The sequence below is a fragment of the Nothobranchius furzeri genome, chromosome 17 (genome assembly GCF_043380555.1).
Source record: "Nothobranchius furzeri strain GRZ-AD chromosome 17, NfurGRZ-RIMD1, whole genome shotgun sequence".
In the NCBI taxonomy this organism is placed as follows: domain Eukaryota; kingdom Metazoa; phylum Chordata; class Actinopteri; order Cyprinodontiformes; family Nothobranchiidae; genus Nothobranchius; species Nothobranchius furzeri.
This window is the reverse complement of record NC_091757.1, coordinates 25,127,392-25,145,141: the sequence shown is the minus strand read 5'-3', so window position 1 is coordinate 25,145,141 and position 17,750 is coordinate 25,127,392. Positions and strand designations below refer to the sequence as shown.

The 17,750-nt window shown below is 39.6% G+C and overlaps 1 long non-coding RNA gene across 2 annotated transcripts; it reads right to left on the bottom strand.

Annotated features, from left to right (window-relative positions):
- Nucleotides 1–16,565: 16,565 nt before the first annotated feature.
- On the bottom strand, nt 16,566–17,518 carry LOC129154828 (uncharacterized). 2 transcript variants are annotated; one of them, XR_008560035.2, is made up of 4 exons: nt 17,039–17,518; nt 16,901–16,958; nt 16,758–16,826; nt 16,566–16,690 (listed from the first exon to the last, which is right to left on the bottom strand). It is a non-coding gene; the product is annotated as an uncharacterized lncRNA (long non-coding RNA). The 2 variants fall into 2 exon arrangements; XR_011517057.1 differs by having other exon boundaries at nt 16,758–16,958.
- Nucleotides 17,519–17,750: the final 232 nt, after the last annotated feature.

The window sequence follows — 17,750 nt, the reverse complement described above, 5'->3', positions numbered from 1 at the left end:
TCCTGATTCTTTCAGGTTTTCTCTAAAGCTTCACGTTTGGAGCCCTGGCCATAAATTGCACAGAGGTAAGCATATTGATGATCGGTCTCTGAATTATCGGGACTTACTTTACAGTTTATAATAGAATAATATAAAGAAACCGTAAGATAAGGGAAGTTTTAACTTCCCCCTCCTTGCGAGTAACGAGTTGTCTTAAGGGCGATAAAAGCAGAATATTCGAGGTTATTTTGGCTCTGATTGCAGGTTGAAAAAGTCTCTAATCAGCTGGAAGGTTGGATTAATAAATAAATTGATAAACTTATGATAGCCTGATCAACTAGCATAAATCATTTTATAGTTACCAACCTCCCACATAAGCTGTTAGAGGCGCAATTAATTTCGGGTAACCCAAACAATTGCTGAGAGGCTTGGCTTGCCTCCAGACTTCTCTCTAGTATCTTAACCAAAAGGTAACGAGTTTAAAAGAAGTGTAGTACTCTGGGGCTGGCTATTCGTGCAAGTCATTTCACCTTTAAAATAAAAGACAAGATTCTAATTAGATGGTCCAAACCAGGATCTAGTACAATTATACTCGCCGACATCCCCTCGAACCCTGATGGATGCACCGTCTCATAAGTTCTAACGGAACTGGGTTTTAAAGGAACCGGTAAATGGGACGGGCACGCGACATGGCGCACCAATGTGGGGCTACAGAGCGAAGGTTCAAATATTAGATACCGGACTATTCGACGTAGAACTATGTCTTTTAGGCTGATAAAAGCTTACGCACCATGGACCGGATACGCTTATAACCTTGGAGTGAAAACCGCACCAATTTCTCGAAAAGGAAAGAAATTTGGGAGAACGGAAGATTAACTCAAAGAGGTATAAAGAAATCACGGCTTTCCGACGTAAGAAAAGCCAAGGATAAAAGCTAGGCAAAAAATAAAAAGGAATAAAGAGTAAGAATAAAGAATAAGACATGAAAACGAATAAAAATAAAATAAATAATAAAAAAGAGAAACTTTCAACCAGCCATGGCAGATAGATCTTTAACGGTAAAACCGGAAAATGTTCTCCTTAATGTGAGATTTGTCACCGGAGAAATAGCGACATTTCAAGGTGAACCACAAAGCGTTTTAGCAGTATCCTGTAACCGGAGCTTTCAGAACGAGGCCGGAACGGCTCAAGCCGCAGCGGAGCGCTGTCCAGGTGCTGAGGCACAAGTGAGATGCGATTAAACGTCATGGCTGGGCCAAAATCTAGTGAAGAAATGACTTGTAAGATCCCAGGTGCTACGGGCCTAATTTTGCTAACGAAGGGGGATTCTGTTAAAGATTGTAAAGTGGCTATGTTTCCGGGCTTCATAGAATCTGCAATTGTGTATCGTTACGCGCAATGGGGAGGCTAGAAGCCGGGAACATGTATAATGTGTGAACCTCTGTGCTTAAGGGCTCCGTGAGGAGAGAAACCGTGCCGCCTGTAAAGGACGGACTTATAACTGGGAGCATTGGAACTCTGCTCCAATTAAACTTTGTTTTTAGAGGATCTGCTTGAAACAAGCACCTAGCTTCCGCTCTCGGCAGCCTGCAGATATGAGAAGCCACAGCTGAACAGAGAAAAAGCACTCAGTCAGCTGAGCAACAACAGACAAGCAGGATGTGGTGACATCACCCCTCCCCCTACTAGTTCTGTTGAGAAGGGAGAGTCCTGAACTAACAGCTCTGTATGATTCTGACCTGACAGACAGCTACACTAATAAGGCGTAAGCATTTTTAACCTTGCCACATTTGGTGTTGTTGGCAGGATCCATGTAGTACTGTCAAGTAGGTCCGTGGATGTGAAGTTTGTGGCACCCTGAGCGGGAGTACGAGGACACGCTTGTGGAAAGAGGGGGGAAGGTGTGACAGTGTGAGCATTCTGTCACAATGTCTTGATTGATAATGCGCCCTGGCCAGTTGGCTAGGGGGATGTCCCTTTGGCTGAGTGGTTAGAGCGTATGACTCCCACCCCAGAGGTCTCGGGATTGAATCCCGCCCGGGCCCTCATTAATCCACCTTGCCACACTTTATAGTTTTTAGCGTAAGCTTCCCACCTGCAGCTGCAAGCAGAGTTAGCTTGTTGCTGTTCAGGTGTGTGAGGAGAATATTTGAAGCTCTGCAGTAAAAAATGTCTCCAGTCTGGAGGGAGAGTCTCTGCTTGAAGGAGGAGACTGAGATGTTCCAACCAGCAGCTCAGCTGACCAGATGGCAGTAGAAACTGGTGGAGAAGCAGGAACCCAGATCTGAACCCTCATGAACAAACATCTGGTTCTTCAGAGAATGAAGTGAGTGATGATGATGATGATGGTGTGTGTCTGGACTCTGAGCTAGTCAGACTCTGGGTCTGAGACTGGAGATGAAGATGATCCAGAGGAGGAGGCAGCCCCACCCCAAAGAAGGCTGTTGCAGTCCCCTGGCTAGATTTTTCTCGCATGGGGGATGTTGCGAGTCCCCACATGCCAAAGACAGTGGCAAGTACGGGGTCAAAAGGTGAGCCACACTGGACTGGCTTGTGCGAGCAAAATCAGCCAGCCGACAGGAGCTGTGCTGCAGGTCAAAAAACTGTGGTCAGAAACAAGGGTCACACAAAGGTCAGGAGACTGACCCAACCTCTTTGCCCCACCCCTGGCTTGGAAAGATGGGATTGGAGGAGAACAGAGTGAAGACAAGCCCATCAGATCCAGAAGCCCTCTCGGGAACATTGGAGAGAAACTGAAGAATGCTGCAAAAGATGATGTAATGACCTGTGTTAAGAAGAATGCTGCATGTAGTGAAAATGACACCAAATTTTTTGTGTTGAGCTACAAAGTGTGTATCTGGTAAATGACCCCATGACCTTAAGCTGGCCCAGGAAGGGTATATAAGAACAGCTCTGAACAGCAGAGAGATAGATTCGGAGATTCGACAGCAGCTGGGGCAGGCGACAAGAAGAGACAGAACAGGCTTGGAGGGGTCATCCCCTGTCCCCCTGGATGGGGGATGACAGGCAGTTTTTTGGAGAGAAGCAGAGCTTAGAGGGAGGACTCTTGGAAGAGGAGATTTGGGAGAGTTTTGGGGAGATTCTGAGAAGACAAGAGCTGGTGTAAACTAACTCTTATTTAATCATTTCGAACTAATTCCTCCTTGGGGGATAGCAGTTGTTTTTTATTTACCCATTTTTGTATTTTGATTTTGTAATAAACCTTTTTTGAAAAAGAAACATAATCCTGATTCTTTCAGGTTTTCTCTAAAGCTTCACGTTTGGAGCCCTGGCCATAAATTGCACAGAGGTAAGCATATTGATGATCGGTCTCTGAATTATCGGGACTTACTTTACAGTTTATAATAGAATAATATAAAGAAACCTTAAGATAAGAGAAGTTTTAACTTCCCCCTCCTTGCGAGTAACGAGTTGTCTTAAGGGCGATAAAAGCAGAATATTCGAGGTTATTTTGGCTCTGATTGCAGGTTGAAAAAGTCTCTAATCAGCTGGAAGGTTGGATAAATGAATAAATTGATAAACTTATGATAGCCTGATCAACTAGCATAAATCATTTTATAGTTACCAACCTCCCACATAAGCTTTTAGAGGCGCAATTAATTCCGGGTAACCCAAACAATTGCTGAGATGCTTGGCTTGCCTCCAGACTTCTCTCTAGTATCTTAACCAAAAGGTAACGAGTTTAAAAGAAGTGTAGTACTCTGGGGCTGGCTATTCGTGCAAGTCATTTCACCTTTAAAATAAAAGACAAGATTCTAATTAGATGGTCCAAACCAGGATCTAGTACAATTATACTCGCCGACATCCCCTCGAACCCTGATGGATGCACCGTCTCATAAGTTCTAACGGAACTGGGTTTTAAGGGAACCGGTAAATGGGACGGGCACGCGACAACTGGAGCCGTGCAACCGTGCACTGGGCCAGACCAGCATACAGAGCGTTGCAGTAGTCCAGCCGAGACAGGACGAAGGCATGCAACACAGACTCCAGATGAGCTCTGGACAGCAGAGGCCTAATCCTGGATAGTCTTTTCAGGTTAAAGAAACAGGACCTCACCACTGTATTTACATGAGTGTCAAGATTAAGTGCTGAGTCGATTTTAATCCCCAAATTTGTTCATTAACAACTTCTCCGCTGTCTTTCTTAACAATTTTCTTTGTTCTGTCGCTGTAGCTGGGTCATTGGTGGCATTAAGTACTGTTTCTACACAGGCTAACTGTTATCCCAGAGAGCTCAAAACCTCGTTAGGACCCCACCCATCATCGGTCATTTCTTGATCGATTTCACCCTCCATGTTGTGACTTGGATTTTTGTTGGTGGCAATTTGGACCAGTGAGGTCTCAGCTCCTAGGGAACTCTAATCACTGGTGTTTGTTAGACAGCACTGAAAAACCGTTGTGGTAACTTCCGCTTCTACCTTTCCAGGTGGGAATTTCTTACCTGTGAATCCACAAGGGCGTGCTGTATTGTTCTCACTTTAAGGTTAGTACTATACTTTGTTCATAGAGTTAGTTACACATTCATTCATTACCCTCTTATCTGCGGTTCATAATGGTGTACCGCTCATGCAACTATTCCCTACTCTGCTGTTCTTTGTGTATTTTGTATATTTATGTGCTACTTTTAACAGTTACTTGGTACCTTTAAAGGCCCAAAAATGTTGTTTCTAGTTCAAAGAGGCATACACTACTCCCAGAGTTTATTATGCCCCCTTATTGTGTAATCCAAGTTATTCAGTCAGCTCTATCTGTTTTACCGACAGAATTGACTGAAGCTCGGCATTCATACAGATTGTGTTTAACTAAATCATATTCCTCATATACTCGTCTCTTTTAAGGAAAATGTAATTTTGTCAGATCCCAGACCTTAAGTGGAATTTAGGGGTCCCCAGTCCCCAGGGCCTTCAACCCTGCTTAAATATAACCCGGTTATATTTTATCCATCCGTCGATGAATATTTGGTCAGCAAAACCAGAGACTGGAGTCTCGTTAGGTCCCGGACCTTTTTCTATATACCTATGAATTTTCCAACATAAACTTGAGCAAAATTTAGGACCTTAGTTACTAGGAATTCAAGACACAAATGTTTTTGAATAAGTCCAATGAGAAGAATTAAAAGGTCTGCTTACCTTTTTTGAGCCGCGGCTGGGTGTGTCTGGATCCTTTTCACCAGGTGAGAGTCGAATGGTCTCCAATTGCCCCTTTTCTTGGAGGAAAAATCCTGTTCTTGACACCAAGTTGTTGGTCCTGAAAGACCAAGACAGGTTCGGAGCGATTGGAGAAAAAGATGTTTGCTTCTGAGTTGATGTTGGAGTCAAAAAAACAGTCAAAGTAAGATTCACAGCTGCAGAGGGAGAACACACAGCTCTCATGCAAGGTCTACCGTCTTGCTTCAGCAGCTGCCAGAAGTGTTCTGATCTCTCAGTTTGAGACGGCTAGATTTATTCACTCAAGCAGGGAGAGGTCACATGTGTGTACAAGGTTAAGTTTGAACAATCCTCTAAACAGCAGACTTGCAGCCTTGAGATATGGTTAAACAGGATGCGGCCACTATCTCAGCAGAAAACAGGAACCTATTCTCACGCTGTGTGCAGAAAAACCATACCCGAGAGGAGGGGTGAGCAGCAGATAACAGGAACATCTGGAGTGTCTAATGAACTGCAGAGTCAGGTTCTCATCACACACATTACCAATGATTATATGTTCTCTTGTGATCATTTAGTAGTAACTATTATTAACACAGTATGATGTTGCTTGATGTTGCTACCTGGTGTTGTTACTTGATGTTGCAACCTTATGGTGTTCCATGATTTGGTTACTAGATATTTTTTGATGATGTTACCCTTTGTTGTTACTTGATGTTGTTACTTTATGTGGTTATTTGATGTTGTTACTTGATGATGTTACATGGTAGTTTTACTTGATGTTGTTATTTGATGATGTTACCTGCTGCTGTTACTTGATGTTGTTACTTGATGTTGTTATATGATTTATTGTTACTTGATGATGTTACCTGATGATTTTACTTGAAGTTTTTACCTGTATTTGTTACCTGATCATGTCACTTGATGTTGTCACATTATGATGTTACTTGATGTTTTTACTTGATGGTGTTACCTGATGTTTTTACCTGATATTGGTACTTGATGTTGCAACTTGATGATGTTACCTGATGTTGGTATTTGATGTTACTTCATTTTTAAACTTGATGTTGTTACTTGATGTTGTTATATGAATTTTTTTTTTTTACTTGATGTTAGTACTTGATGATGTTACCTGATGTTTTTACTGGATGTTTTTACCTGTATTTGTCACCTGATCATGTCACTTGATGCTTTCACTTGATGTTGTAACATTACGATGTTACTTGATGTTTTTACTTGATGGTGTTACCTGATGTTGTTACCTGATATTGTTACTTGATGTTGCAACTTGATGATGTTATCTGATGTTGGTATTTGATGTTTTTTTTGATTATGTTACCCTTTGTTGTTACTTGATGTTACTTGATTTTTTTACTTGATGTTGTTACTTGCTGTTGTTACTTATTGTGGATATTTGATGCTGTTACTTAATGATGTTTCAAGATTTTGTTACCCAGTGTTACCTGATGTTGTTTTTTGATGTTACTTGATGATGTTACTTGATGATGTTACGTGATGGTGCTACTTGATGTTGTTACTTGATGATGTTACCTGATGTTGCTACTTGATGTTGAGACTTGATAATGTTACATTATTTTGTTACCTGATGTTGTTACTTGATGTTGTTAATTGCTGTTGTTTCTTGATGTTGTCACTTGATGTAGTGACATTAAGTTGTTACTTGATAATACTACTTGATGTTGTTACTTGATGATGTTGCATGATTTAATTACCTGATGTTGGTACTTGATGTTGCAACCTCATGGTGGTCCATGATTTTGTTACTAGATTTTTTTTGATGATGTTACCCTTCGTTGTTACTTGATATTGTTACTTAATGTTACTTTTTGTGGTTATTTAATGTTGTTACTTTATGATGTTATGCGATGGCTTTACTTGATGTTCTTACTTGATGATGGTATCTGATGTTGTTAACTGATGTTGTTACTTGATGTTGTTATATGATTTATTTTTACTTGATGTTGTTACTTGATGATGCCTGTATTTGTTACCTGATCGTGTCACTTAATCTTGTCACATTATGATGTTCTTTGATGTTTTTACTTGATGGTGTTACCTGACGTTGGTATTTGATGTTTTTTGATGTTGTCACCCTTTGTTATTACTTGATGTTGTTACATGATTTTTTTACTTGATGTTGTTACTTGATGTTGTTACTTAATGTGAATATTTGATGTTGTTACTTAATGATGTTTCATGATTTTGTTACCCGATGTTACCCGATTATGTTACTTGGTGTTGTTTTTTGATGTTGTTACTTGATGATGTTACGTGATGGTTCTACTTGATGTTGATACTTGATGATGTTACCTGATGTTGTTAGTTCATGTTGTTACTTGATGATGTTGCATGATTTAATTACCTGATGTTGTTACTTGATGATGTAACTTGATTTTGTTACTTAATTTTGTTACTTGAAGATGTTTCCTGATTTATTTGCTTAATGTTTTTACCTGTTGTTACCTGATCTTGTCACTTAATGTTTTTACTTGATGTTGTGACAGTATGATGTTACTTGATGTTGTTACCTGATGTTGTTACTTGATGTTGCAACCTTATGGTGTTCCATGATTTTGTTACTAGATATTTTTTGATGATGTTACCCTTTGTTGTTACTTGATGTTGTTAATTGATTTTTTACTTGATGTTGTTACTTGATGTTGTTACTTTATGTGGTTTTTTGATGTTGTTACTTGATGTTGTTATTTGATGTTGTTATTTGATGATGTTACCTGATGTTGTTACTTGATGTTGTTATATGATTTATTTTTACTTGATGTTGTTACCTGATGATTTTACTTGATGTTTTTACTTGATGGTGTTACCTGATGTTGGTATTTGATGTTTTTGATGATTTTACCCTTTGTTGTTACTTGATTTTTTTACTCGATGTTGTTACTTAATGTGAATATTTGGTGTTGTTACTTAATGATGTTTCATGATTTTGTTACCCAATGTTACCCAATTATGTTACTTGATGTTGTTTTTTGATGTTGTTACTTGACGATGTTAAGTGATGGTGCTACTTGATGTTGTTACTTGATGATGTTACCTGATGTTGTTAGTTCATGTTGTTACTTGATGATGTTGCATGATTTAATTACCTGATGTTGTTACTTGATGTTGCAACCTTATGGTGTTCCATGATTTGGTTACTAGTTTTTTTTGAGGATGTTACCCTTTGTTGTTACTTGATGTTGTTACTTGCTTTTTTTACTTGATGTTGTTACTTGATGATGTTACCTGATGATTTTACTTGATGTTTTTACCTGTTTTTGTTACCTGATCGTGTCACTTGAAGTTGTCACATTATGATGTTACTTGATGTTTTTACTTGATGGTGGTACCTGATGTTTTTACCTGATGTTGTTACTTGATGTTGCAACTTGATGTTGTTACCTGATGTTGGTATTTGATGTTGTTACTTGATTTTTAAACTTGATGTTGTTACTTGATGTTGGTACTTTATGTGGTTATTTGATGATGTTGTGTAATTTAATTACCTGATGTTGTTACTTGATGTTGTTATATGAATTTTTTTTTTACTTGATGTTAGTACTTGATGATGTTACCTGATGTTTTTACTGGATGTTTTTACTTGTATTTTGTCACCTGATCGTGTCACTTGATGTTTTCACTTGATGTTGTCACATTATGATGTTACTTGATGTTTGTACTTGATGGTGTTACCTGATGTTGTTACCTGATATTGTTACTTGATGTTGCAACTTGATGATGTTACCTGATGTTGGTATTTGATGTTTTTGATGATGTTACCCTTTGTTGTTACTTGATTTTTGTACTTGATGTTGTTACTTGCTGTTGTTACTTATTGTGGATATTTGATGTTGTTAATGGTGTTTCAAGATTTTGTTACCCAATGTTACCTGATGTTGTTTTTTGATGTTGTTACTTGATGATGTTACGTGATGGTGCTACTTGATGTTGTTACTTGATGATGTTACCTGATGTTGTTACTTGATGTTGCAACTTGATAATATTACATCATTTTGTTACCTGATGTTGTTAATTGCTGTTATTACCTGATGTTGCCACTTGATGTTGTTTCTTGATGTTGTCACTTGATGTAGTGACATTAAGTTGTTACTTGGTCATACTACTTGATGTTGTTACTTGATGATGTTGCATGATTTAATTGCCAGATGTTGTTACTTGATGTTGCAACCTTATGGTGGTCCATAATTTTGTTACTAGATGTTTTTTTATGATGTTACCCTTTGTTGTTACTTGATGTTACTAGATTTATTTTACTTGTTGTGGTTATTTGACATTGTTACTTTATGTGGTAATTTGATGTTGTTACTTGATGATGTTACATGATTTTGTTACTTGATGTTGTTACTTGATGTTACCTGATGTTGTTACTTGATGATGTTACCTGATGTTTTTACTTGATGTTTTTACCTGTATTTGTTACCTGATCGTGTCACTTGATGTTTTTACTTGATGGTGTTACCTGATGTTGTTACCTGATATTGTTACTTGATGTTGCAACTTGATGATGTTACCTGATTTTGGTATTAGATGTTTTTTGATGATGTTACCCTTTGTTGTTACTTGATGTTGTTACTTGATTTTTTTTACTTGATGTTGATACTTTGTGGTTTTTTGATGATGTTGCATCATTTAATTACCTGATGTTGTTACTTGATATTGTAACTTGATTTTGTTACTTAATTTTTTGATTTGATGATGTTTCCTGATTTATTTACTTAAAATTTTTACCTGTTGTTACCTGATCTTGTCACTTAATGTTTTTACTTGATGTTGTCACACTATGATGTTACTTGATGTTTTTACCTGATGTTGTTACCTGATGTTACTTGATGTTGCAACCTTATGGTGTTCCATGATTTTGTTACTAGATGTTTTTTTGATGATGTTACCCTTTGTTGTTACTTGATATTTTTACTTGATGTTGTTACTTTATGTGGTTATTTGATGTTTTTACCTGATGTTGTTACTTGATGTTGCAACCTTATGATGGTCTATGATTTTGTTACTAGAGGTTTTTTTTTGATTATGTTACCCTTTGTTGTTACTTGATATTTTTACTTGATGTTGTTACTTTATGTGGTGATTTGATGTTGTTACTTGATGATGTTACGTGATGTTGTTACTTGATGATGTTACCTGGTGTTGTTACTTTATGTTGTTATATGATTTTTTTTTACTTGATGATGTTACCTGAAGTTTTTACTTGATGCTTTTTTCTGTACTTGTTACCTGATCCTGTCACTTCATGTCACATTATTATGATGATACTTGATGATGTTACTTGATGTTTTTACTTGATGGTGTTACCTGATATTGTTTATTTATTTTTTATTTTTTTAAATTTACAGTGTCCTGTCTGGCTGTGAAGCAAGCAGAATTGATGTCTGAATGCTGGTGACAAGCCTTACAGATTTACTCTCAGGTGGAGCATCAAAGCGTTTGCTTGTAATGTCATGCCTGATACTTTAAACTTTATTGTTATTGTTGTTGAATGCTTTATAATTCCAACCAGACACGGAGACAGATGTGAAAGAGAAAGGAAAAGAAAAGGTGGGGAGGGGGGGGGGGGGGGGGGGTCCACAAAAATAAACAATGAACAAGAGTCTGCTTCTAGACCTGCAGAAAAAGACAAAAAAAAAAAAGCAAAAGGACAAAAAAAGGGACACAACAACAATACAACAAGATCTAGCTATCACTGCGTCAACTTGATGAAAAAATATATAATCAACATTGCTTAACTGAAGAATCACTATAATAAATTGGTCTGCCTGAGTGTTTGTGGCAACCGGATCTGGGGGTTTAAGATTTTGGCATCTGCCTGATAGATCCCGGTGGCTGCCTGGTGGAGTCTGGGTCCCGGGTCGCTGGGTCCCGGGCTCGGCCGGCTAGGGGGTGGGAGGCTGCGGACGGGCCTGTGGGCTTGCCGCTGATGTCTCCCGGGACTCTGCCGGCTGCTGGTTGTGGCCCCCCGGGACGATCCTCTGTGCCTCTCGAGGGGGGCGGGGGCCTTTCTGGTTGCAGTCTCCTTGGGGCTCCTGTTTTCTGGGGCAGCGCCTGGATCTCTGAGACTTTGAGCTCCCCCCATCTCCTGCGCAACTTTGGGGGGCAGATCTGTGGTCCCTCACACTCTCTGTTGGACGCTCCTTTAGAGAAACCTTAAATAAACAAGCGCGTGTACACACACAGGTGCTCACATGGTGCTCTCAAAAGTATGGGCTTGGGCACGTTAAACACAGGTCTTAAGACTATGGTGGGCACTTAATGCACTGTTACCTGATATTGTTAATTGATGTTGCAACTTGATGATGTTACCTGATGTTGGTATTTGATGTTTTTTTTGATGATATTACCCTTTGATGTTACTTGATGTTGTTACTTGATTTTTTACTTGATGTTTTTACTTTATGTGGTTATTTGATATTGTTACTTGATAATGTTACATGATGTTGTTACTTGATGAGCCAGATGGACTGCACTCCCGGCCGGCTAGAGAGTTTTGTGTGCAAGGAGGGGCGGGCGCTCTATGTGACTGGCCAATCACAGAGCGTGAAGACAGTCAGTTATCCAATGAGGATTTTCCTTCAGCACGATTACAGATATTCACGAGGTTTACTCGTGTCATGCTCGTATTCGTCAAAAATGCTTTATCCGTACCGGATACTCGTCTGAAACGAGTATCCGGCTCATCCCTACTAATTACTTTCCACATTATGCTATTTTCTGTTACCACAGATGTCTCTCTAAGTGTTGTTCTCCCCAGAAGAAGCTACACCGGTTTTCTGCTGAGCTGTGGTGGCCTCCTGGAAAGGATCATCAGCTGGCACACTGCTGCCAACCACTGAATACACTCCCTCTCCTGATAATAACATTTTACTTTATTTAACATAGGATGTGCTACTACTAGTTCATCTGGTTATTATTTGTGTGTCTGCTCTGTCTTCTCAATTCCCAGTGAGTCATGACGGACGGCTGCTTATACGTATCCAGTATCCTGTGGATGTTCCTTCCTGTTAAAAGGGAATTTTCCTCCCCACTGTTGCTACATACTTACTTTGTATGAGGATTGCTGTAAAGTCTCTGACATTACAAGTCAGTGACTCGATGCAAACTGCTCAGCTTTTTTACATAGAAAATGTTTTACCAATTGGCACAATGAAATTAACTCAATGCACTGTTTAGAAAGTTCATTTGGAATGTTTACTTTGTGTCGTGCCTTGAGATGCTTCTTGTGAGTTTGTGCTACATATATATAAACTGAACTGAACAGAATTAGAACAACTTAGTGATCTCTCTCTCACTCACACACACACACGCAAGCATGTACACACAAACACACACACATCCACATACACAAACAAACAAACAAACACATACATTACTTTAAATATTTTTAAATAGTCAGATGAGAGGAGTGACAGAAAAACTGAGTTTTAGGCAATTTTCACAGGCTGCAGTTCTGTCATTGGCCACAGGGTGGTGCTATGGTGCAACACATGACGGCGTTTTGGCTCCACATGCATATTGTGTGACTGTATTTGTCTCCGTGCTCCAGAGAAGCTGTCAAAACATCCATCCCAGTCCTCACACACAGGTTTCCTTGTCCCGGTTCTGCTCGCCATCACCTGCAGCTCGTCTCCATGGGGACAAGCGAGGAGGAAGCAATTACAGAAGCAAGCAACGGGAAACAGATGTGCAATTATGAGAACAGAGGTTTGCAGTTAGCCCGCTTATTGGCCCAGCCTTGATGCTGAAAGTCACAATGAGATTCACAGCAGCCAAATCCACAAACAGCTAATCAAGTTCTCATCCTACAAAGCGCTCCGAGCACAGATCACTGAGAGAGAGAGAATCACCTTCTCACTAAATAAAGCAGGACTCACAGTTAACAGACTCCAAGAAACACAAACTTCTCTAACAGACGTCATCCTGGCCTAAACCAACCCACAGTAAACTCGGATCAGAATTCATGTTTCTGTAAAACTAGTTAAGAGTTTCCAGTTTATCACAAGGCCAGTGGCTAAGTGGGAGGACATGCACATGCCATGTATGTAAAACCAGCCAGTAGAATTGGACTAGACTGCCAGAACCAACCCACTGGGCTCCAATTCACACCTAAAGCACAGAAATCCGTTTCAGATCATTCTAAAAGTAAATGTTTAATTTGAGACCATTTGAATCAGCTGTGCACCTGGTCTCTGAACTCAACGTTTTCATTTTTAACCTGAAATCAATTATTCATGTGTGATCTAACAGTGCAGAACATTTGCTGAGCAGCTGTTCATTTGTTCCCTGTTGCTGTTTCATCATATGCTTCAGTCAAATGATGGAGGATCTGACCATGGTCTAAGGTGGTTCAAGCTTCTGGAGTTTACTTACACTAAAACAATTCACTTTTATATTGAATCCATTCAGGTCATTTATGCACATGTAGCACAGAAACTACACAAAGCATATAACAGGGTACTGTTTGTCGGCAATGTATTTCAGAATAATTAAAAACTCAAGTCCTTTTTACCAAGTCAGTCCTGAATTTAAAACTTTAACGGTTTATTTGGTTGTCCAATCCAATCCAATCCAATCCAATTTTATTTATAAAGCGCATTCACAAGGCATTACAACCAAACAAGGCGCTGTACACTAAAAATGTTGGTTAATTAAACAGGCGTTATATAAACATGTCGAACACAGATAAAAGATAAAAAGGAAATACAACAAAATTCCCCAAAATAACAGCTAAAAATCAATAAGACACAGGGTGAAATAAAAATAGGAAAAAACATTTTACAAAGAACCTCAATAATACGGAAGTCGATAATTTTGGAGTCCATTTATAAACAGTGCAGATGTCAGTGAGGTCTATAATTATGTTGTATAAGCTAGGTTGAAGTAGTGAGTTTTCAGGCGTGATTTAAAAATGCTAGCTGTTGGTGCTTGCCTCACTAGCAGTGGTAATGCGTTCCACAGCTTCGGTGCACAGACAGAGAAAGCCCTTTCTCCACGGCTTTTTAAACGTGCATTGGGAACAGCTAGGAGGAGCTTATCTTCAGACCTGAGAGCACGCGGCGGGTTGTAGTAATGGACAAGTTCACACAGATATGGAGGAGCTTGATGGTTCAAGGATTTGTAAGTGAGAAGCATAATTTTGAAGTTTATCCTGAACTGCACGGGCAACCAGTGGAGAGATTTCAGAATTGGAGAAATGTGTTGTCTTCTGTCAGCTCCAGTCAGCAACCTAGCTGCTGAATTCTGGACCAGCTGAAGTCTAGAAAGAGCTGCTTTACTGATGCCATATAAGCAGGAGTTGGAGTAATCCAGCCTTGAGGTGATAAAAGTGTGGACCACCGATTTCAGAAGACGTACACTCAGGATGTGCTTTAGTTTTGAGATGCGTCTTGGTTGGTAAAAACATGATTTAACTGTGTTATTGACCTGGGCATCCATCTTCAGAGCCTGGTCCATTTTTACTCCAAGGTTGGAGATTACAAAGGATACATTAGGTGAGAGATAGTTGAGGTCAGGTTGTTGAGTTGCCGTGATACTGTTAGGACTGAAAACGATTAAGTCAGTTTTGGAGTCATTGAGATGGAGGAAGTTGTCAGCTAGCCATTGCTTGACCTCAAGGATACAATCAGACAGAACTTTCTGTCTGATTGTTGTGACAAAGCATTAGCAGTTAAAACATTAAGCTGCAAATTATGAAGAAAATGTACACACTTTTAAAGAGCAAGTAACGTCTAAATTAACTTTTTTTTGCTGATGAACTGTATAAATGAGTGTCTAATAGTGTTTTAAATGTGTGTATTCATTATTTTAGCATTTTGGTGCATTTTCTTTAAAAATTTAAAATTCTGCCTAAATACCAAAGTATAGCGCCACCTTCAGCTTAAAACATAGAGTTTGAGTCTGTTTGAATACACTGGGTTCGGTGGCTCTGTGGGGTTGCACTCCTTTCCACTGGACTTAGAAATTAGGCGCCAGTGATTGCGCGCTATCAGTGTACTGGGAAACAGTCAGCTCCCGCCTGGTGCTGTAGTTTGCAACCAGCATTTTACCCGCGATTCCTTCGCCAACATGATGGAGTTTGAACTGGGTTATTCTGCACGTCTCCATTTGAAGAGGGAGACCGTGCCCACCGTGACTCTTCCACAATTTAGATACAGCCCACCGACTCTGCTCCCCCATCATGGCGGGATATAGTCTAAGGTGAGTAAGCAAAATAAAAAATTTTAACTTCTTCTTAAGACAATTCCCTACCTAAATGCAAAGTTTGAGAGACGTGGTTCACTTAAAGAAGTTGTAACTGCCCCCTCGGAGTCCTACTCCACCCACGTATCAATTTTAAAAACTGCAACATTAGTAGGCGTTGCCTGGAGGACCGAGAGGGCGGAGCCGCGGCAGTGACGAAGACGACGGCTAACTAGACGATGCTAGCTCCCTTCACTCTGAGCAGTCATTAGAAGTGGAGGACGTTTCTCCCCCTCCTTACCCAGACACTCAAGAAGAAAGGGACCAAGTCTATTTGGAGGAGACAAGCGGACCTGAGCCTTATTGTTTTGAGCTTGTGAGTTGCCTGAAATTACCGGAACCGACCCAACAGAACCACCTCTGAATGGTAAATAGCCGTTAGCCATAGCATCAGATTAGCTGCAGGGTTTTGCTCCACGGCCCTAGAGCTAGTATTCAGCCTGTTTTAGAGGTTTATCTGCTTCAACACACCTGGTTTTAATCAGCAACAAATAGCTGAGCTGCTTAACAGCTAATCCAACCTGTTAAAGCAGGAAAACCACTGAAACGTGCTGGATAGCAGCTCTCTAGGAGCCCTGGGCTCAAGTTACAATCTGCTGCATAGAAAGTAATGAAAATACCCCATGAGAAAATTATTCTGTAATGTGTTCAGCCCACTAAAACTGCCCTGATTTCTTTATTTACTAATAACCGCTGCTCTCGGTTCTAGGTCCTCTGGTGTCTGCAGGTGGTCTCTGCTGGTGTCGTCAGGATCAGGAGCTTCCAGAAGAATGTGCCTTTCAATGACTCTTTCCCCCTTATTTCTTATATTAATTAAATAAATCTCAATTGATATATTTCCTATTTTTGTTCATGTCCATAAATACTTAAACATGCTTGAAATTAAAACAAGCTTTTAACAGTGAGGTGCTAGTTTAATTCATCACAATAGAGCTAGTTAAACATGCGACAATGTGATAATTTAATTAATGTAATTTATAAATATCCATTAAAATATCAAAACTGGAATCAAAACGAGATATTTGGCAGCACAAAAAACTTGTCAAACACAATATTTATTATAATAATTGTGGGCAGACAGGAGACAGAGCTGATGGAGGCTCTCAGTCATCGAAGGATGGCAGAAGGCTTTCCAGGAACAGGAGATCTGGTGCTGTCTCTTCTCTCTCTATTCTGCCAGATGAGCTGATAGGTTACAGGTGTGTGAGGACATCCTCATGCTGTCACAACCAGATGACAGGAGTTATCAGGTGATCAGCCAGGCTAATGAGCAGAAAGAAAACAAATCCAGGACAGTACAGTAATAAAAATAATCTGTGGTGTTGCTCACCTTATGTGCTCTTATAAGTATTAACGTGTGCCTGCCTCATGGTGTAGAGTCCATATTTTGCTGAGTGTCCTGCAATAATGCAGGTTATTAGTTAATTTACTTTTGATAGCAAAAACAAAATATTTAATGTAAAAGTTATTTACCAGGTGAATCAGCTCACACGTCACCACCAAGTGTCACAGAGCCAGAATCAGTAGCCTCCTTCATGATGTCATGATGTAATCACATACTTATTTAATTGTTAATATCTTTAAAATTCTGAAATGTTTTAATTTTTTTACCTTGAACAGTTCACTGAGCTTGCACTGTCACTGAGGTGGAAGCTGGAATCAACAGCAGACACCTTACACCTTGGTCTTTTCAGGGGGTGTGGACGCTGCTCTGTGACTTTCTGGAAGATGAATTTCCATCATGATCCCTGTGTCACAAGACACACAGCAGCTGTGAGCTCTTCTGGCTGGCTATGTACAAAAACAAAGAAGCAGCACATTTATAAATGTTTAAAAGAGCATAAAATCACGTGTAACAATAATCTGTAAAACAAATTAAAACTAGAAGGTAATAATAAAATGTTTACATAGAAGATTATTAAAAATAATTCACATTTGCTACGCCGGTAAGGCTTCATGTCAGCCTGGACAAGTGCATTCTTGCAGCTAAATCAGTCTGACAGCCAGTGTCTTGGGTAGATTTAGCCTGAAAAAAAAAATAGAAGCACATTGTTGTTGGTAGTTTATAAAGTCAGATAATATACAAAAGAATCTCCTATATAGGCGCTTTATAACATCCCTAGTGTGTGATCGTTGTTATGACGTAAAAGTCAGTCACATATGATGTGGAGAGCCTGAAATGCGACCTCCTGAACAGAATTCCTTACAGAACAAGCTGGATTTCACGCTGTAATGCTGTGTGTCAAATAGTGCTGCGTTAGTTAGAGACACTGTTGCAGAATTACCGACTGACTAGCTAAATGAAGTGAACCACGTCTCTCGG